General features: G+C 36.5%; 1 protein-coding gene across 5 annotated transcripts in view; it reads right to left on the bottom strand.

Annotated features, from left to right (window-relative positions):
- ARHGAP24 (Rho GTPase activating protein 24) overlaps positions 1–21,807 on the bottom strand; it is a 783,348-nt gene that overhangs the window by 633,845 nt on the left and 127,696 nt on the right. For 2 of the 5 annotated variants that reach the window (XM_082838942.1, XM_082838943.1), the window contains exon 2: positions 7,360–7,460. The exons of 2 other annotated variants lie outside the window; for them this stretch is intronic. The gene's annotated coding sequence lies outside the window, so the exon portion shown is untranslated. Of the gene's footprint in view, positions 1–5,689; positions 5,778–7,359; positions 7,461–21,807 lie in introns of all 5 variants that reach the window. One more of the 5 variants, XM_082838941.1, reaches the window with a different exon arrangement.

Below are 21,807 nucleotides of genomic sequence, written 5' to 3'. Positions count from 1 at the left end.
AATTTTAGGTGATGCTACTAATTTAGGTATTTTAGATGATGCTACTAATTCAAAAACTAGCCCAACTTTAAATTAATTTTTTCAGGAATGTAGATAATATATACGCAACTTGGACCCCCAAGAAACGTGATGACAAGGGAACTAATAGAGTATAAGAACAAATGAATACCAAAGGCAATCACTTCAAGCAAATTCTCTCATCTAGATAACCTATCCTATGTTTAAACAAGTGATGTATTTTTTAAATGAACTGCTTGATGTTACAGTTAAGCAAGGGGATAAAGCAGAGTAATTCAGCCCTATAGTCAGCAGAATGCTTTTGTGCTTAGAAAGCTCTCAATGTGGCAGAAATAATGAGTTTTGTGGCTTTTGAAATTTTTTCAAAGAACATTCATATCTATTATTTCATTCTCATTACCATCGTAGAAAGTTAGTACAACAGACACTTTTATCACATTTGATAGAAGAAATTGAAGGAAAGATTTGTCCAGAGTCAAAGTTAAGTGAAAAATCAAAAGTAAAAACTTAGTTCTCCTGGTCCCTTGATGTGAGAAGTTGAGATAAGGTCATTTCCTGACCCCTAGCAATGTGGGGAACAAGATGCTTGGCAGTGTTCCGGGGGGTGTCTGTCAGCCTCAACACTACTGACATCTTGGACAGGATTATTCTTTGTTGTGGGCGGGGCAGGGAGGACTGTAGGATGTACACCCTCTACATTGTAGGATGTTTAGCAGTATCCCTGTCCTCTACCCACTAGATAGGAGTAACTCCTCCCTCCTAGTCGTGACAACCAAAAATGATTCCAGACATTGCCAAATGTCCCCTGAGGGGCAAAATTTCCCCAGTTTAGAACCACTGATCTAGAGGTGACTTCAAAGAAGTCACATAACTCCCCTGCTCTCAGTAGCCAAGGAAGATAACTGGTTTGGAGAGTTTTACCATCTAGAGCTATAAGAGAGGGTCTGCAAGAGATTGCTTTCAGCAGAGATTGCTTTCAGCATAATGTAGAGTTTTTGGAGCAGTAATATTTCTTCCACTCTTTTTCCCTCATGTGAGAAGCAAGGAATTCAACATCACTTACTATAAGGTTGTTGGTACACTAACAGTTCTCATCCAATGTGACCTTGTTGGTGAGAGAAATCAGCTTGTATCTTGAGAGTGCTGAGCCACAGGGCTAGCAAAATAAGCACCAAAACTCAGGACTTCCCTATGTGAGCATAAAGGCCAAGCACTGCACAAGAACACCTAGATGAGATTACAAACAAGGACTGAAATACAAACCATTCTCCAAAGTCAAGCTGTGAGATCTGGCACAGTCATACATCTCTGCATACATAGATGAAAGAGATACATAGTTTTATTTTTTCCAATTCAATTGGAAAAATTTTTTTCCAATTCATTTGGAAAACATTATTTTTCCTAATTCAATTGGAAATTTTTTTTCCAATTCACTTAACGGCACCATTTGGGCTAATAGTTCTACTGGGACATGGTCAAAGGATGAGGAAAGAGAGGGAGTGAGAAATGGGGAATCCAGGAAGATGTCAACACTATCTTCAGTTGGCATGAATAATGCTGTGGTTTCAATGGTCTCTTGGCAAAGTCAACTTCAGGTACAACTGGTATATGGGTCAATTGCTAGGCATTGGGACTCCTGCAGCTAGAGGCTATGTGGTGAACTGACTGGGGTAAAGGGGTATAAATGAAAGGGGTCTAGTATAAATTGAAGAGAATTATGAGTAAACTCCCCACCTTGACCTACTTGAAGAACTAACAAATGTTAGGCAGAGATGCATCACTAGCAGACAAAAATGAGGTAGCAACTTTACCATCACTGACAGCCAACCTACCAGACAGTCTTTTAGGAAATGTCTTCTTCTATCTCCTCCCTGCCCCCAAACTAAAGATTACACATACAGAGAATAAGAAGAGGAGTGTGAAAAGGCCCCTCTACTCCAATGCTAGATGCAGAAATCTACCTGTGCTTGGGCCAAAAAGCACTTTCAATTAAATATAAGATAGGAGTTTGTAAATAAGCAGGACTACATTTCAAAACTAGCATAAGACTGGTTTAATAGTTAAGTGTAACCCAAAATGGTAGAGTTAGAATAAGATGCCACTGGGGAGGCTGCCACCCAGAAGAAAAAAGGGTTTGATAGAACACTGCTCTTAAGTCTTTTGGGAAAAATAAAATCTTTTCGTGTGAGTCTCTGAAACCAACCAGTGGCAATGATTAACTAATTCTTAAACACATAAGCATTTATTTCTTCTAAAAAACTAATCTTTCTATTCCCACTTTTATCCTGAAGGACAGTTAGTCAGAATCACCTAAATAGGCACAGGGCTTTTAATTGTCACTGAGAGGCTGTGTGTTCTCATAGAGATTTTCAGTAGTTAACATTTATTATTATTTCAGAATTTGGCAAAGGGGGGTAACACTTCATTATTAGGATAAGATACCCAACACTTTAAAAAATAAATATTACTAAAATTAAAACTATATTCAAGCTTAATTTAAGGATAATGACAATTACATGTTCCTTAAAAATCACCTTCATGTTTTAGATCTATGTATTGTATTCTGTACTCTAGGTAGAAACCCAGATATTTTTACACATGGGCAATCAAGCCAGATTTAAAGTTTTCTTTCCAAAGGGCTCCTTCATAGCCCACGAACAAGATATGAGCTCACATAAGACGCATAGTTCCTATTTTTTAACAAGGCAAGGCCTTAGCCACCACCGACAGAGAAATTAATTCCTTAAGCACCTCTAGCCTCTCTTCGATTCCCTGTAATACTATCCCATAAAGTAACCCCTAACAACCAGCATTGCAACTCTCAGGATTTTACTCACCCTGCCTTTCCCTGCTATCCCCACCATGGAAGGTATTTGCCATAAAGACATAAAGGTTCTTCCAATTTCAAGAAAAGTTTTGACATACTCCTAAAAATTTTAAGATGGAATTTAAGAATTTTTATGTTCTTCTACCTCTCAGCTTATTTACTTATATGTAGATGTCCAGAGATAAAGGTATTTACTAACCTGAATGAAAGAAAACAGACAGGTGGAGCTTAGGGGTCCAATCAAAGACTTTGAGGGTATAAATAAAACAGTGGTCTCTATTGGCCCCAGAAACATAATCAGTCTGCAAATTTCTCCCTTCTCATCCAGGGTTCCCAAATGCGAGTTTCTCTATAACCCATCCTCCTTCCACTGTTCCTTTCTTTGCAAAATCCCAGCTCCGGACAAATCTAAACATTCAACTTCTCTCTTTCATATCCATGTTCTTAAGCACTAGTGAGACCAAAATTCTATGATGATAAAAAATTGATGAACCAATCTTCGAAGCAGTTGTTGTTGCCTATTTGCCTTCTTCCAGTGGCAGTAAAACAGATTTTATTAACTCTTGCATTCCAATTCTAATCATTATTAAGTTTATTTGACATCTCTACTGCAATTGCCCTTGCATATTTAATCTTCATCTAATCTTCTAGGCTTTAGGAGTCAGTGTAGTCCCCTCACCTCCAAGAAGTTTCCCTTGACTTCTTCAGCCATGTTAGGTTACTTGACTCTGGGTTTGTATGCAGACTTTGAATACATTTATCACAACACTTTCCCTACTGTTCTATAATTGATGATTTACATTTCTGACTTCCACAATAGAAAGTAAAACACTTAAGGGAATGATTTTGTATTACTAATACCTAGCACCATGTCTAGCAAATACATATTCAATAAACAGCATTAAAAAAGAGATGGAAAGATGAAAGGAAGGAATAAGGGAAGGAGGGAAGGGAGAGAGGGAGGGAGGGAAGGAGGGAGGGAGGGAGGGAGGAAGGAAGGAAGGAAGGAAGGAAGGAAGGAAGGAAGGAAGGAAGGAAGGAAGGAAGGAAGGAAGGAAAGGAAGGAAGGAAGGAAGGAAGAAAAGAACGCAGAAAAACATTATGAAGGCACCTAAAATTTTTCTCAGAAGATAGATTCAGGCATCCATTTTTAAAGCTTTCCCAAACACAATCCTCTGCTTCTCAATTTGCTACTGACATTTTTATCCATACAAGCTCTTCCTGTCACATTGCTTTAGTACCAGTTTCTCCTTTGCTATGCTCTAAAGAACAATTGCAGAAGGATGTGAATGTGTATGAAATATATAAAACCTAAAGCCTAGAAGCCTTGTGTTTTCTGTTTCTAACATGCCCTTAATGATACACCACTTTCATTTGACTCTTTAGTGTGCCTCACCATGCCTTTCTCTAGGATTCTGTCACTGATTCCCTGGGACAGAGCCAGAGGTTAATTTTAGTGGTGCCTCATTGCTATGTCTAAAATTATCTCTCCTCATTGATCCCCAACTAGAACAGCCCCAAAAGCTCGAGTGAGCTAACTCTTTATGTCCAGATAGGCATAACACTGTTAGAGATAATAAGGGGCAGCTCTTGTGATCTGATCACTTAAGAGTCTTAGTGTAGGGTCACCAGAGGCAACAACTGTCAGGCTCCAATGTGTCCAGTCTTCCTCTTTCACACAATCTTCTGAACACAGTCAAATAGAACTCCAGATAACTAGGTCATCAGCTCCTCCAATAAGCTAGGACATGGGTGTTTTCAAGTTTAGACCCTTGCCTTGTACCACATTCTATCAAGAACCTGGAAGAGGCTGAAGCTGATAAACACTTGTGTAAAGGTTTCCCTGGTAAAGAGGTGTTTGAAGTTTTTATGCCAGAATAAAAGGTAAAGGTTAACAAATGTAGAATAGATAGCTAGTGGGAAACAGCCGCATAGCAGAGGGAGATCAGCTTGTGCTTTATGACCACCTAGAGGGGTGGGATAGGGAGGGTGGGAGGGAGGGAGACGCAAGAGGGAAGAGATATGGAGATATATGTATACGTATAACTGATTCACTTTGTTATAAAGCAGAAACTAACACACCATTGTAAAGCAATTATACTCCAATAAAGATGTTAAGAAACAAAAAAGGTAAAGGTTAAAAACCTTCAAACTGCTGTAGCTACAACTCTTCTCAGAGTTTATAGTTCATTGTTAATTTATTTATGTGAAAGAGACACAAAAATAAATTCATTTTGACTCAAACACAGTTGGCATGCATTTTGCATTTTCTTTTAGGAAAAGAAATTATTGATAGAAACAATATAAGCTAACGATGAGAATTAGTTTGGTGGTTGTTCAATTAATAGTTATCTTACTATAGAAAACTTAACTTTAATCATAATTTAAACTTATTTTTGTTATGCTATTAACCATAACTTTATATTGCCTCCTAGTTGAGCTTAAAATGATGTGGACATCCAAGTGAAAATGTCCTATAAATAATTGGAATAAAAAACTAGAATAGGGCTTCCCTGGTGGCGCAGTGGTTGAGAGTCCGCCTGCCGATGCAGGGGACACAGGTTTGTGCCCCGGTCCAGGAAGATCCCACATGCCGCAGAGCGGCTGGGCCCGTGAGCCATGGCAGCTGAGCCTGTGCATCCAGAGTCTGTGCTCCGCAACGGGAGAGGCCGCAACGGTGAGAGGCCCGCATACAGAAAAAAAAAAAGAAAAATTTCTAATAATAAAGTAAACCTTATATAACATGAACAAATAAAACTTCATTATTTTTTTCTGTTCCGATTAAATTTTGCTATAATATCCATCAGAGATTACTGATCAATCTAAAAAAAATTCAATACTTACATATTAATAAGTCTTTTGTCCCAAAATCAAGGGAGAAAAGAAACCTCTGGAACATAAGGTACTGTGTTCTAGGGACCAATAAGATAAACTAAGGAAAAAAAAGACAATTATTCAACTAAATACAACAGAAAGAGAATTATATTTGGATTTTTTTAATAAAATGAGAAGCAAGATAGCAGAAGGTTTTTTTTAGTTTTAATGATTTTATTGAAATTTAGTGAAAATTTAAAAATAAAATTTAGAAATTTTAGAAATTTAGAAATTAAATTTAGAAAAATTAAATGAAATTTAGAGTTAAATGCTCCTTTCCTCCCATGCTGGGAAACAAATTTCCATTTAAAAGAAAATTTGGTCGAAGAGTATATGTAGGAAGATGGAAGTAACCTTTAATGAATAATACAGTGTTTACTCTGGGGAGAAAATTCTCCATGTGGTCATCAAAACAGTGGGATGGTGATGATGATGATGGTGATGGCAGGGATGATGAAATACTAGGGGAGGAACGACACACATGCCTGGTTAGAAACTCATTTCTGTAGTACAGCAGTTTTGTATCGTTCAGTCTACTGTTTTCCTCTCTTCAAATTAGGTCCTGCCTAATACTGAGATTGTCATACTGAGTAAAGTAAGCCAGACAGAGAAAGACAAATATCATATGATATCACTTATATGTGGAATCTAAAAATAAAATGATATAAATGAACTTATTTACAAAACAAAATAGAGAGTCACAGATGCAGAAAACAAATTTATGGCTACCAGGGGGTTAAGGGGGCAGGGATAAATTGGGAGATTGGGATTGATACATACACACTACTATGTATAAAACAAATAACTAATAACGACCTGCTGTATAACACAGGGAATTCTACTCAATATTTTGTAATGACCTATACGGGAAAAGAATCTAAAATTTAGTGAAAATTTAAAAATTTTTTTAAATTTAAAAATCAGTTGAAAGAACAAGCAAATCAATAATAAATAAGATTTGTGCCCTTTGTTTTATTGTATCTTAGAAAGGTAATAATGGCCACAAATCTGCCCTTCTATGTGATGGTTGCATGATTGCCATCAACAACCAACTCAACAGGTTCAGTATTTGCAGTCAGCAGTAAAAGAACTTGGCTCCACCACTCACTGCCATTCTGGACAATTATTTAACCTCTTCTATGCCTCAGTTTACACATCTGTAAAATGGGGATAATAATAATAATAGTAGCCATCTCACAGAGTCTTTAAAAGGTTTACATGAAGTGAAATATATAATGCACTTAGTGTCTTGCAAATACAGTAGTACAGAGTATAGTTATTTGCCCCTACTGTTACATTCATTGAGATTTAGGCACTGTGCTTCATAAATCTCAAGCTACCTAAAAGCATCACCTGGTATTAGTCATTATAAGAACAAAAAATATAAAGCCAAATAATTACTTACTTAACTCTGAGGGATATTTCCTGCCTGAGATGCAACTTGGTCTAAGATGATACCATTATTATACTCACCGAACTAAGGAGGCTTAACTGAACAATATATTGGTGAATGATTTATCAATAGTGAGTTGCTTTACTTGAGAAGGCCTGGAAACTAGGCACTAAGTTAATTGTCACCTGGATGTGTAGGATAACCTATAACAAACACAACAGCAGAAAAATAAGTAAAGAGCTTTTACCTGGGACTTTGAAGTTCAGAATCACAGGACTGTGCTAAATGGACAACCATAGATTCTTTGGCTCTTAGTCATGTCCAGTGAGCATATCCAGGTCTGTCACACTAGGGAAATAATAAGCAGTCACCACACACAGGTTGATGTGTAACAGAGTAAGTGAATCAAAAGCAACATAGAGATGACAGAATTCTCAGTAAATGTTATGCCCTCAACACATGCTGACTGATGAGTCAATGATGACAGAGACATACCTGAATCTATCAATTAATTACTGTGAGGAGAGTGATGTCAGCATCACGGTGGTTTGAGTCGTTCCTTTTCTCTCTCCTCTTTGCTTCACAACTAATCAGACAGCCACAAATGGAGGTGGGGGTTAAAGGGGGAAGAAACTGCACAACACACTAGGACACCCAAGAGATGGATATTCATCTGTCTGAAAGTGGGGGATTGGACGATGGAGGAAGTGGAGCCTGCAGCAACAGAGGCTGTGATAGCAGAGAAGGCAGTACAACTTTTCTGGCAGAGGAAGCAGAAGGTGAAGGTGGTGAGGGAGGGTTTGCCTGGCCACATGTGCTACAGATGGAGGGACCAGTTTCTCTCTCAAAAGGGAGACCTGAGTGACTGGGGGAAGGGAAGGAAGAGGGAAGTATGCGGACACAGAGAGCTGATAGAAAGTGTCTCCTGCTGTCTGTCCCCTGGAGGCAACAGGACTGCCCACAATCCTCTGGGACCCTCTCACTTGAGGATTCCCCTACCAGGACATGGGTACATCCAAAGCCATAAGTGCTAAGTACACATCTCACACCTCCTCCCCTGACTCTGCTGCCACCCTTAGTTTGTTTTGTTTTTATGTTCAGGCTCCCAACCTTAGTCAGCAACTATAAGAGAAACCAAAAACTTGTGCTATATCACCACCTTCTGGAAAACAAAAGGCAGATAACTATCAACCTAATGAATTACTAGAATCAAAGTAAACAAAGCCTTGCCTTAATAAGAAAGGTGTTTACTACTTCAAATGTGGTGGCAGAGGCACTTTTCATCAAACACCATAAAAAGTCATAATAATAAGTTATCACAAAAGAAGATGACAATTTTCTAGCAGTAGAATCCAAAGACATGGAATATTGTGATCTAACTGATAAGGAATTTAAAAGTGGCTATTATGAAGAAATTCAATGAGCTACAAGAAAACTCAAGAAAGGCAATCTTAGGAATAAAATTAATGAACAGAAGGAGTACTTAACCAAAGAAATTGGAATCCTAAAAAAGAACCAAACAGAAATTCTGCCACAGAAGAACTCAAAAAATGAGATGAAGAATGCATTAGGATGCATTGGAAATAAAGCAGGTCATATGGAAGAGAGAATTAGTGAGCTCAAGGATAGACATATAGAAATAGTACAGGTGGAAGAGGAGAGAGAGCTAAGATTTTTTTTTAAGTGAAGAAACCCTATGAAAACTATCTGATTCCATTAGGTAAGGCAACAGAAGAATAATCAGTATCCCAGAAGGAGAAGAGAGGAAGGGAACTGAGAGCTTATTTAAAGACATAATAGCTGAGAACTTCCCAAAGCTGGGGAAGGACCTGGATATACAAGTCCACGAGGATAATAGAACACTGTATTATCTCAAGGCAAAAAGACCTTCTCCAAGACATATTATATTAAAACTGTTAAAGGTCAGTAATAATAATAAAAAAAAATTTTAAAGCAGCCAGGGGAAAAAAACAGTAACTTACAAAGATACTCCCATTAGGCTATCAGAGATTTCTCAGCAAAAACTCTACAAGCCAGGAGAGAATGGAATAACATACCCAAAATATTGAAAGATAAAAACTGCCCACTAAGAATACTCTATCCAGCAGAGTTACCTTACAGATATGAAGGAGAAATAAAGGCTTTCACAGACAAACAAAAGCTGAGTGAGTTCACCAACACTAGACCAGCCTTATAAGAAATGTTAAAAGGAGCTCTTCAACTACAACTACTATAGCTACTACAACTTAATAATGAAATCACAGTATAAAAAGAGACAATTTGTGACATCAAAAATATAAAAGGGTAGTGTATATATGTCCATGCCACTCTCTCACTTTGTCACAGCTTACCCTTCCACCTCCCCATATCCTCAAGTCCATGCTCTAGTAGGTCTGTGTCTTTATTCCCGTCTTAACCCTAGGTACTTCATGACCTTTTTTTTTTTTCTTAGATTCCATATATATGTGTTAGCATATGGTATTTGTTTTTCTCTTTCTTACTCACTCTGCATATATACACTGCCAAACGTAAAATAGATAGCTAGTGGGAAGCAGCCGCATAGCACAGGGAGATCAGCTCAGTGGTTTGTGACCACCTAGAGCAGTGGGATAGGGAGGGTGGGAGGGAGGGAGACGCAAGAGGGAAGAGATATGGGAACGTATGTATATGTATAACTGATTCACTTTGTTATGAAGCAGAAACTAACACACCATTGTAAAACAATTATACTCCAATAAAGATGTTAAAAAAAAAGTCAAAAAAATAAATATAAAAGGGAAAGAGCAAAAGGGTAAAACCTGTATCGATGAATAAAAATATATTGCTATCAGCAGGAAAAGTGCTATTTTATCTATGAGATGTTTTATGTAAACTTCATAGCAACCACAAAGCAAAAATCTAGAGCAGAGACACGAAACATAGAAAAGGAAAGATGGTTTTTCATCATAGAAAACCACCAACTTACAAAGGTAGACAGAAACAGAAGGAAAAAGAAAACAATGAAGAGACAAGATAACTAGAACACAAAAGATAAAATGACAGTAGTAAATCCTTACATATCAATAATCACCCTAAATATAAATAGATTGAACTCACCAATCAAAGACATCATGACTGGACAGATTAAAAAACAAACAAAAAACAAGGTCCAACTATATGCTGCCTACAGGAGACTCATTTCACCTCTAAAGAAACACACAGGCTTAAAGTGAAAAGATGAAAGAAGATATTGTCAGCAAACAGAAATAAAAAGAAGGTGGGCATAGCCATAATTATATCAGACAAAATAGACTTCAAGCCAAAAAGGCTAACAGGAGACAAGGAAGGTCATTACCTAATGATAAAGGAGTCAATACATTAAGAAGGTATAACAATCATAAATATATATGCTCCCAACACCAAGGCACTGAAATATATCAAGCAATTAGTAATAGATCTTAAGAGACAAGTAGAAAAAAAATACAATAATTGTAAGGAACTTCAATACCCTACTATCAGCAATGGACAGATAATCCAGACAGAAAAGCAATGGAACCATTGGAATTGAAATACATTTTAGAACAAATAAATATAATAGACAAATACAGAACACTCCATCCAACAGAAGCAGAGCACACATTCTTCTCAAGTGAACTTGGAATATTCTCCAGGATAGATCATATGACAGGCCATGAAACAAATATTAGCAAATTTAAGAAAACTAGAATCATACTAACCATCTTCTCTGACCACAATGGTATGAAACTAGAAATCAACAAGGGGAAAATGAGATGATTTACAAATATACAGAAACTAAACAACACACTTCTAAAGAACCATTGGTTCCAAGAAGAAATCAAAAGGGAAATTAAAAATTATCTTGATACAAATGAAAATGAAAACACATCATGTCAAATATTGTGGAATGCAGCAGTTCTGAGAGGAAAGTTTATAGCAATAATGCATATATTAAGAAATTAGAAAGATTTCAAATAACCTAGCTTTACAACCCAAGGAACTAGAAAAAGGAGACCTAATTAAGCCCAAAGTTGGTAAAAGGAAGGAAATAATAAGAATCAAAGCAGAAATAAATGAATAAGGCTGGAAAAACAATACAAAGGATCAAAAATCTAAGAGCTAGTTATTCAAAAAGAGAAGCAGAATTCATAAACCTTTAGCTAGATTAAGAAAAAAGGAAGAAAAAGCATTTGGCAAAATACAACATTCTTTCATGATAAAAACCCTTAACAGAGTGGGTGTAGAAGGAAAATACTTCAACATAATAAAAGCCACATATGACAAACTCACAGATAACATTATACTCAATGGAGAAAAATTGAAAATGTCTCCTCTAAGATCGGGAAAAGGCAAAAATGCCCACTCTCAACCACACGCATTCAAATAATATAGTAGTATCTAGAGCAGTTAGACAGGACAAAGAAATAAAGGCATCCAAATTGAAAACGAAGAACTAAAATTGTAATTTGCTGATGATATGATCCTATATATAGAAAAACCCAAAGAATAAGTTTTTAAACTCTGGAAGTAGTCAGCAATATCAGTAAAGTGGCATGTTACAAAATCAACAGACAAAAATCAATTTCATTCCTTAACACTAATTATGAAGCATCTGACAAAGAAATAAAGAAAACAATCTAATTTATAATAGCACCAAAACCAAATATTTAGGGAAAAATTTAACCAAGGGAGTGAAATATATGTACAATGAAAACCACTAAACTTTGCTGAAAGAAGTTGAAGAAGACACAAACAAATGTAAATGCATCCATGTTCATCTATAGGAAGAATTAACATTGTTAAATTGGCCATGCTAGCCAAAGCAATCTACAGATTCAATGCAATCCCTAAGAAATCTTGAAGAAAAAGAACAAAGCTGGAGGTATCACTAGCCAACTAATATTCAACAAGGGAGCCAAGAATATCTAATTGGGAAAAGATAGTCTCTTTAGCTCATAATGCTGGGGAAACTGGAGAAACACATGTAGAACAATTAAATTGGACCCCTATCTCATACCACTTACAAAAATTAACTTGAAATGGATCAAAGACTTAAACATAAAACCTGAACCCATAAAACTCCTAGAAGAAAATGTCAAGAAGAAGCTCATCAATATTGGTCTTGGCAATAATTTTGGGGGCATAACAACAAAAGCAGAAACAACAAAAGAAAAAAAATCAACAAGTAAGATTACATCAAACTCATAAGCTTCTGCACAGCAAAAGAAACAATTAACAAAATGAAAAAACTTACCTAATTGTACAATTTTGCAAACTATATATTGGTAAGTGATTGATATCCAAAAAATAGAGAACTCAGTCAACTCAATAACAAAAAAACAAACAATTCAATTTTAAAAATGGGCAGAAGAACTAAATAGACACTTTTCCAAAGAGGACATCAAAGTGACCAACAGATACATGAAAAATACTCAACTTTAATTATTAGCAAAATGCAAAACCACAATGAGAAATCACCTCACACCTGTTAGAATGGCTATTATCAAGATGACGAGACAACAAGTGCTGATAAGGATGTGGTAAATAGGGAAATTTTATACATTGTTGATGGGAATATAAATTGGTCCAACCACTATGGAAAAAAATATGGAGTTTCCACAAAAAAGTTAAAAATAGGTGTACCATACAATTCAGCAATTCCACTTCTGAGTATATATCCAAAGCAAATGAAAATAGGATTCGAGCAGAATACACACTCCCATGTTGATGGCAGCATTATTCACAATAACCAAGATATGGAAACCCAAATGCCCATCAACAGGTCAATGGACAAAAATGATGTGAAATATACACTCAGTGGAATATTATTCAGTCATGAGAAAGGAATATATCTTCCCATTTGTGACAATGTGGATGGACCTTGAGCACATTATGCTAAGTGAGATGAGTCAGACAGAGAAAGACAAGTACTGTATAATATCATTTACATGTGTAATGTAAAAAAGTTAAACGTGTAAAAAACAGAGAGTAAAATGGTGGTTACCAGAGCATGGGATGGTGGGGGTAAGACTGATGGTGTTAAAGGTACACACGTAGCAAGTAGTAAATAAGCCATCAAGATCTATGCACAGTATAATGAATATAGGAAATCACATTGTGCTATAATTATATAATGTGATAAATATTGCTACCTCAGCCATTATATTACAATATATAAATATATTAAATTAAAAAAAAAAACTACTGTCATAAATCCCTCCCCAGATTTCACCTCCCCTAGGTAAATTTCTCAATGAATTTCTCTATAGAGTTATCCATGGCCACTTATCTCTATTTTTATATAAACAAAATATAAAATATGATCTAATTTACCTTCCACCTTATTTTCTACCTGACAGTGACCAATGTTGCTGGTCAATATTTGACATTCTAATACTTATAGAATATCTTACTTGCTTAATCTGTGCTAAGAAAAGAACAGAGTAGCTGCTGATTTTAGAATTTGCCCTAATTATTTTTTTCAGCTACTGTAATAGGGGAGTTAAAATGCTGTTGGATCCTTTTAATCTTTTTAATCATTTGTCCTAGTATAGGATAGGACAATAATTTCCTAACTTTCAGATTTCATAACCCCCTAAAATTTTTCCCCATAAATTTGGGAAACCAACATTTTTTCCGTTTTACTTTGGAACAGTGGAACCCTTGTTAAGACAGGCACTGTCTTTAGACCAGCACTTGGGAGCCACTATTCCAGTGAATACTACCAAAACTACAACCATCCTGAGCATGTGATGAACTTGAAATCATTCCAGGAATAAGGTCTTGGTCTTACTGATACCAAGAGAAAAAATCCCAAACTGCATGTGAGCCCAGAGACCAAAATGTCTATACCTTTCTGAGCATTTGATCTCAAAAGACAGCTAACATTAACCAATTGACAAATTACAAATTCTTAGTGGTGTTCATAACTTGTACCATCCTCTCAGTAGGCCAGCCTCATCCTTCAATTCCTAGGAAGCCCCAGACATTGATAAAAGAGAAAAGTGTCTAATATGGTTTGGGAAAACAGATATTCTGGGACATTTGGAAGCCACATGCAGAGATATTTTTAAGAGACATTCAGGCATTGACTCCATTTTCCACCTGTAGTTGCTAGCTCTGAATTTGGTTAATGAACCAGAAGAACCTGATGTATTTAAACAATATCTTAAACAGACGCATATAGATTACTTTTGTCAATAATGAGATTTAAACTTAAGTAGAAAAGAGCAAGGAAGTAGCAAATTCAGCCTCTTTCCCAACCCTAGCAGGATCCCAAAAGTCCAAGAATGTCAGAAGCATAAAGAGTCCAGGGGCAAGAGGAAAATCTTACTAAAAATACTGCACTTGTTTTTGCTCTATGTAGCTACCTCATTTCCTTTAGGGTCCATATCCTTGGCAGGGATTAGAGACACAGAAGGAGACAGGGAAATAAAGAGATAGAGAGATAGAGAAGTTCTCTCCTTATCGATCCATAACCCAATCTGAACATAATACCTATTTAGCTATAAACTGATAGTTACATTTCTTGGCAAGTCACCGAATTCTGTGACCATTCTTCAAAACACATAGTATACACGGTTTTATCATTTAAGGATACAGGTGTTCAGAATGCAGGTAGACCCTTATTTCCAGCAGAAAATTTGATAATGTGGAATTACATCATCCAATTAATAGTAATCTGATCTCAACACATTTTATTAATTCCACATGTGCATAACTCCGCACCTCCACTTTAGCCTGAGGCCTAGTAAGAAGTAAAACAAACACTGGAACAGCTGAGCTCAGGTTTCTCTGCCCAGACAGTGTAATGATAGGAGCCATGTGGCTAAATTACCCTGTATCTAAATCCCCATACACTACATGGTGCATTTTGAACTGAAAATAGCCAACAAAATATAATGACCATATTCAAAGATGATAAGAAAATGTAATGTCCTTAACAAAAAGTCTCTAGTACACGCAACCATTTTAACTATTCTACTCATGAGAAAGTTTATTGTACTTGGGGTTTAAGGTTGACCTTGTGAAATGTGAATATTTAAATCTGTGGCAGTTAAATTAAAGATTCTTGGTTTTGTGGTTCCTTTAGGAAGCATTTATTTTAAATGATCCTTTCTGAATTTTCAACATAATAGGAATTAGAAAGGTGTCATACAAAGAAATAATGGAATAGGAAGACTCTACATGGAACAAAATCTTCCATAAGAGAAACTTGCTGAGTCAAAGGAGATGAAAGGCAATGATGAACAGGAAGGAAATAGAGTTAAATAACATTGTTGAGCTATGCACCAGGTACTTAACTCGGTGCCTTTTAAGTTATTTCATTTAATCCTCAAAAATACTAATATTTGGTTATTATCATCCACATTGTCACAGATGAGGAAATGGATTCAAAGAGCTGAGGTCACTCATCCAAGTTCACAAGTTGGTAAGTGGTAGAGTGAGGTTTTGAGCCCAAACTTTTACATGCTTTTTTATAATGCATACTTGGCTTATTCCAGTATACTTGGGAATTTGAGGGCTACTCACAATATCAGAAAATTCCCTCCTTTATTTTCTCCATCTCTCCAAATTGCATTTATGGTGTACCTGAAGAACTACATTTTTGATGAATATTTCTTCATGTTTTCTCTTCCCAATCTCCAGTTTTCTCTTCCTTGTGTGAAATTCTGTAGCATTCATTTACTGCACACTTATACATCCTACATCATATACTACCTAGTTTACTAGTTAACTTCTACACATGATTTACATTCTTCATTATTCAATTGAAGGCAGAGACCATATCTTAAAGATCTTTGGGTTCCTCTTTGTACAGAGCTGCAAAATAAATTTCTTCTATCCTACCAACTTTGAGCAATTAGTAGTTGCTGCCTAGAGTGCCATGTTGAAAAACTTGTACAGCCTGTTTCCTGTCTCAGTAAAACAAAACAAAACAATTTTTTTGACTAATTAGTGATGGTATGGTGGGTATGATTGGGAAATTAAAGGAACAGAGGGTAGAGGAGGGGCAGAAAATGATAGCACTCATGCATGTGTGTGCTGAACCTGCCATAGTACTTCAAATAGAATTTTGTACATTTTAGATTTCCATTTTCAATGAAACTAATTCAGATAATTTGGGTAAAATTTACATCAACATTACAAACCATTAATTAAAGTGATTTTTAAATTCGGGTTAAACATGCAGAGGAAATGAAGCTTTTTGATTTTGTTTTAACAAATTCCTATCCACAAATAATCTCTGTGGTTGACCCCCTAGTGAGGGCAAAAATGACTGACTCACCAATTCTGGTTAAAGCTACAGATTAAGGATTAAATTGTATTGGGTTCATTTTGTCTGGATAAAAATTCTCAGTGTCTCTAACACTCTATTCCTCCCCCTAACTTCTTCTCTAAGGAATCTGTATGAGTAGAGAAGGGTAGAGTGTAGAGCACAGGTGTCCTTGGGAGTATTGTGGTCCCCCTGGAACTGATAGAAATAACTACATGCTAATCCTCAGATATGTGCTCCCTGCTGTCCACTGTCCTAAAGGGCTATAACCTTTATTCACCTTGCCACTATGAGCCCTGCTGGCCTCCTTTGTTACAGTTTAGAGTCAGTAATTCATGATTCAGTGTTTCAGCCCTAGAAGCACTCATAGGAAGCATCAGCCATCTGTTACCAACTCAATCTGGTTTTAGTCCTTGATGGCTGCAACTCCTTAGTCTAAAGCTCCACCTCCACCAGCCCAAGGCTGAGATATCCACTCCATCCTGTGCTGTCGGGATCACCTTGCCTCCTGAAATAGTCCTGATACTCAGCCCAGGATTTATAAACTTCAAAGTATCCAACCGATCAATAGTATTCCCCAACTTTAATGTGTGTAGCCTCATTTCAGAGACCCATACAAGTACGAGGTCAAGAGCCCTAACTTTCTTGAGCCCCCTAAACTTAGTGAGCCTGTGAGCTTAACCACAACCAAAGCCCCAAAAGGAAATTGGGACAAACACATCTAAGTGCTTTGGTATCTTCTTTTCTTTCCAACCTTCATCATGCAAATACCTGGACCAGCCTTGAGGGGAAAGAGCTTTCTTCTGTTTCCCTTATGTCACATCTTCCTTCTATCAGAGAAGGCCTGTCAAGAAGGAAGGAGTGTATTCTTTACACTGTTAGAGAAAACTGTGAACAGAGTCCTTCAAACTTAGTCTATGGTAAGATCTGAAAGACTAACATGTGGCATAATTTTGTTTTGCATATCAGAAGGTGAATATTAACTAGGTCTTTCTCTTTGTATTCTACACCATCAGTTCCTAATATAGTCCCAGGCAATGTCTACCCCTGGGGAACTAGGGCAAAGGTCTTAAATTCAAAAAGGTGAAAGAAGAAAGCACATTAATAATTTTCAAACTACATTCTTATTATACCTCAATGTCATTAATACATAAAATAACTAGTGGTTGGTATACTCTGTTGATCAGAGGCCAAAGTCAACTGACTGACTCCCTAAAAGGCCAAGTTGCTTCAGGAGTCTAGGGTTGAGGGCTAAACTCTAACTTCAAGCTATCATTTTATAACTGCTTATTACTAGTCATGAAAGGGAACAGACAAACTGGTATGGATAAACAGTACAAATTTTCATCATAATTCAAAATCATGATTGAAAAATGTATGCTGTCATGATGTTAATCTTTAGTTTCATCTTTATAATATTTCATTGAATCAATTGAAATGTTGATACTCTGAGCCCATACAATAACGTGGCAGTGTTTCTCTTTCAGAGCATACTGACCTCAGTTCTTCTCTCCACTCCTAGCTTAAGCCTACTGTTAAAATTATATAAAATTGTGTTGCATAAATCCAAATAGATAAGGGTGTTCCTGGTTTTTATTCATGTACTATTTCTGAAGGTGGAAAAAAATGGTGTTCAAATAAAGCTAACTAGATTTTTAAAATATATATGAGCAAAAAACTCTTCCATTATTTTGTAAAAAAAAAAAATCTGGATCTTTAAATAAATAGCCAGTTCTTAAGGGATCTCAGTCATGTTTCTAAGCCTTGTCATTTGACCAAACTGGTTTTGGATTCAGTGAACATCCAGTCGATGAATGGATGCCTATTTATGGCCTCTCAAATAAGAAGGCACATATTGCGTCTCAATTTGAAAAAATACCCAGTGCTTTATTCATTCATGCAGTGTTTCATTCACTCCAACCAAAGAGTGCAGGATCAGACACTGTGCTTAACTCAATTGGTTTTAAACAACAACAAAAAGTAGGGCACTGGATTTCTGCCTCTGAGCATGATAGAGTAAAGGGAAATGGACTTACTCCCTCACAAGTAAACAACTAGAAAACTGGACAAAATACATTCAAAAGTGTGTTCAGACATTAGACGACAGGCAGTGTAGGATGTTGATCCCTGAAGAAAGGGAAACAAATCGGGTGGTCCCTACAACTCTCCCAGCTTTCTACCTGGAGACACTATCCAGGCCATGGTGCAGGGAGGGGGATCCTAAGCAAAACATAGACATGTCACTGAGTTAAGAAGACAGAGATCTGAGTGTAGTGAGATGGGTACCTGGAATTTGAAGGGCAGAGTTTTAAAAGATGAAAGCACTACAGAGCTAGAGCTCCAGAAATACACACAGAGGGCTCCTCCACTCTTGCCGAATACGAAGTCATGATGCATAGTTTAGAAACCCACAAGTCAAGACAAAAAGCAACTTGGGGGCTGAGATCTGAACAAGAGCTCAGATGGGACTGGGAGATATTTGAGTTCATACTAGCCAAAGAGTAGAGTCCTTAAATACCTGGGCATTCAACAGAAACTCTGGAAGGAAAATGCCTTAGTAGTAGGTCTAAACTAGGCATCGATTAAAAGCTGTTCTAAACTCAAAAGCCAGTATTACTACGATAACAAAATCAGAAGACATTATACAAAAGGAAAACTTCAGATTATTAGTTCTCATAAACATAGATGAACATATCTTTTTAAAATATATGCAAATAAAATTATAATAATTAAAAAGGATAAAATCATAACTAAATGGGATTAATCCCATTTAGGAATGTACATGTGGGTTATTATCGGAAAATCAATGGATGTAGTTCATATTAGCAGGAAGACATATATATATATATATATATATACACATATATATGTGTATATATGCATATATATGTATATATATAAATATACATATATTTATATATATACATATATATATAAATACAAACTACCTAACTGAAAAGCAGGCAAATATAAATGACCAGTAAGCATTTAAAAACACACTCAATATTATTCGCCTTCAGAGAAATGCAAATTTAAAAATACAATATCACTACACATTAGAATAACTAACATTAAAAATATTGATAATGGCAAATATTGTGAAGGATGTGGAGCAACTGGAACTCTCACACATTTCTGGAAGCATAAAATGGTACAACTACCTTAGAAAATAATTTGGTGGTTTTTCACAAAATTAAACAAACACCAGATGATAAGCAATTCCACTACTAGGTATTCACTCAAGAAAAATGAAACCTTGTGCCCACACAAAGAATTATACGTGCATGTTCATAGTGGATTTATTTGTAATGGTAAACTTGAAGTAACCCAAATATCCATTAAGTGAATAGGTAAACATATTTTTGTATATCCATAAAATTGAATACTACCCAGCAATAAATAGGAAGAAGCTATTGATTCACACGTGGATGAATCTCAAAAATAGACCAAGTAAAAGAAGCTGGACTCAAAAGAGTATGCGTCGGGCTTCCCTGGTGGTGCAGTGGTTGAGAGTCCGCCTGCCAATGCAGGCGACACGGGTTCGTGCCCCGGTCCGGGAAGATCCCACATGCCGCGGAGCAGCTGGGCCCGTGAGCCATGGCCGCTGAGCCTGCGCATCCGGAGCCTGTGCTCCGCAACGGGAGAAGCCACAGCAGTAAGAGGCCCACGTACCACACACACACACGAAAAAAAAAAAAAGAGTATGCATCCTATGGTTCCATTTAAAGGGAATTCTAGAAAAGGTAAATTTAATCTATAGTGGTTAGTTATAGTGGTTGACTAGAACTGAAAGTAGACATATAAGTGAAAAGATGCATGAAAGAATGCCTTGAGGTGAGGTAAATGTTCTCTAGGTTGATTTTGGTGGTGCTTACACAAGCATATGCATTTTTCAACTCATCTAACCATGAACTTAAAATTAGTGAATTTTATTGTGTATGTAAATTATATCTTGAAAAAGTTGATTAAAAATTTTTCAGGGGAAAAAGTAATTCACTAATTACCCTTTCTTTTGCATTTTTTTCTGAGTCATATTGTGCATTCATATCATGAGATATTTGCTCAGCCTTGAATATGATACCCTGATAGTCTATAATTAACAGAAATCTATGTATAGCACTACTATTCCTTTAAATCATTGTCCTGTGAACTCTAGATAGTCAGGTGATATCTTCTAATAGGATCACCAACTTCTCGATTGCTTTGGAACTGCCTTAAAATGATGACATAAGCATCATCAAATAAGAGCCATTGGCAGATCAGAAAAAGACTTGAACTTAGCTATAAGCTCAATTGCACAGCTATGGAGAATTACTTAGGATACAATAAAGGATACGATAAGGGACTTATGGTTTGCCATAAGTAAAACTCAGGTAAATGGAGACAGGATGAAAACGTAAGTCTAACTCCCTACCTACTTACTCCTGAAATGAATCAAAACTTATAATTTCATCTTGACAAAGAAGCTTGTAGGATTCTTATTAACCACGGATTGCCAAAACCAAATGATGCAAGAAGAAATGTCAGGATGTTAGCACAATAGTCAGTAGGAAGGAAATGAATTATCGTTTTTCTCGTCTTAGAGTTCTAAGAGATTTGGCAAAGATAGATAAATAATATTTTCTTCTTCTAGAAAAAAAAGCAAATGTTTTAAAAAGTAGATAAAAAGTTCCTTGAATATATCTGAACTTATTTATAACGTACCTTTTTAAATTAGAAAATTTTAGAAAACTACCAACATCACTTTTCTTTGTATTTTTAAAATAAATTTATTTATTTACTTATTTATTTATTTTTGGCTGTGTTGGGTCTTCACCGCTGGGAGCTGGTTTTCTCCAGTTGCAGACAGGAGGGGCTACTCTTGTTGCGGTGCATGGGCTTCTTATTGTGGTGGCTTCTCTTGTTGTGGAGCACAGGCTCTAGGCACACGGGCTTCAGTAGTTGTGGCACGCAGGCTCAGTAGTTGTGGCTCGTAGGCTCCAGAGCGCAGGCTCAGTAGTTGTGGCACACGGGCTTAGTTACTCTGCGGCATGTGGGATCTTCCCGGACCAGGGCTCGAACCCATATCCCCTGCATTGGCAGGAGGATTCTTAACCACTGTGCTGCCAGGGGAGTCCCATTTTTCTTAGTATTGAGTAAAGAATAAAAATCTATATTTACACATGTGTAAAATTATCTTAAATGATCTTTTCAAATGCAGCCTGCAAACAATACCCTATTATGCTCTTTGGCAGTTTAAGTATGAAAAACATTTTTTGAAACAAACATGGCCACCTTAAAAGTCTGAGAGGCATTATAGGGAAAATACCAGTTAATTCTCTACAACTTGAACTTCTTTCTACCACATAATTATGTGATAAGAAACTTCTATGGCCTTCCCACTACCTCTAGGATAAGTTTTAAATTTTTTAGTATGGTAAT

The sequence above is a fragment of the Leucopleurus acutus genome (assembly GCF_964270905.1).
Source record: "Leucopleurus acutus genome assembly, chromosome: 4".
Lineage (NCBI taxonomy): Eukaryota > Metazoa > Chordata > Mammalia > Artiodactyla > Delphinidae > Leucopleurus > Leucopleurus acutus.
The sequence above is the reverse complement of the archived record's forward strand: the minus strand, read 5'-3'. Positions and strand labels throughout refer to the sequence as shown.